Here is a 1,080-nt window from a genome sequence, read left to right on the forward strand (position 1 = left end):
CCATCCCTATCCAATTCAATTTAGTCCAGTCAAAATAGGTTGACAACTCAATCCACAGTAAATAAGGTTGGATGAGTTTGAATATCGGACCAACTTTGTTCATCTAATTCGTATTCTTAATGTATAATATACATGTTTCTAAAAATATATATACATATGATATCATAAAGGTGTAGAGAATTAAATTTAAGTTTTTTGGTTCTGCACAGATATTTAGTATTATCAAATTAATAATTTAATTATTAATAATACATAAATAATATTTGATATTATAAAATGATTAAAAGTTGTGTTTGAATAAAAGTAAAATTTATTCTTTTGTTGGAGTTGGATAAAGTTTGAGTTGGGAGGTTTAAAATGGAAGTAGAACTTGAGTTAGAGTTGAGAATTTTAAATTTGTTAGGAAAATTAGAATGAAGTCCCTTACCTTATTTTACCTTATTCATTGCTACTTTTATGATGGATGCCATTGTAATAATGACTACAACCGCAATATTGCCAACACAATTGAAGTTTGATCTGGATAGGGACATGATTTTGTGGTAAGAACAAAATGAAATCATGTTCTTAGTACTTAGGAAGAATGCCATCTGCCATCCCAGAACTGGAGAAGTCTACATTTGTTGCTATTTATGTGAATTTTATATGTACGTAGTGTTTGGAGGAATTTTTTTTATATTTAAATTAAATAAATATAATATCTACAAAAATTTGTAAACAATAAAATATTTATCCATATGCATAGTATGTTATTTCTGGGGTACAATATTAAGAATTATATTAAAGGCACATTTCGAGTATTGAGTACTGAGTTTTAACAAAAAAAAATTTAAACAATATTTCGGTTACACCTGAAATAAAACAAAAGCAAGAAATGAATACTGAGATAATTTTTTAGCTCGAGATATCTATGTAGTCTCAATATTCATAGATACGTATATTATTATAACAATATAATATTACGTACATGTATTATTGTATTCGTATGATTAATTAAAAATATTCATTTTAAAAAAGAATAATGATTTAAATTTTTTAATTAAAAAATTAACAATCTAAAATTTTAAAAGATATGTGCAA

The sequence above is a fragment of the Arachis ipaensis genome, chromosome B06 (genome assembly GCF_000816755.2).
Source record: "Arachis ipaensis cultivar K30076 chromosome B06, Araip1.1, whole genome shotgun sequence".
Lineage (NCBI taxonomy): Eukaryota > Viridiplantae > Streptophyta > Magnoliopsida > Fabales > Fabaceae > Arachis > Arachis ipaensis.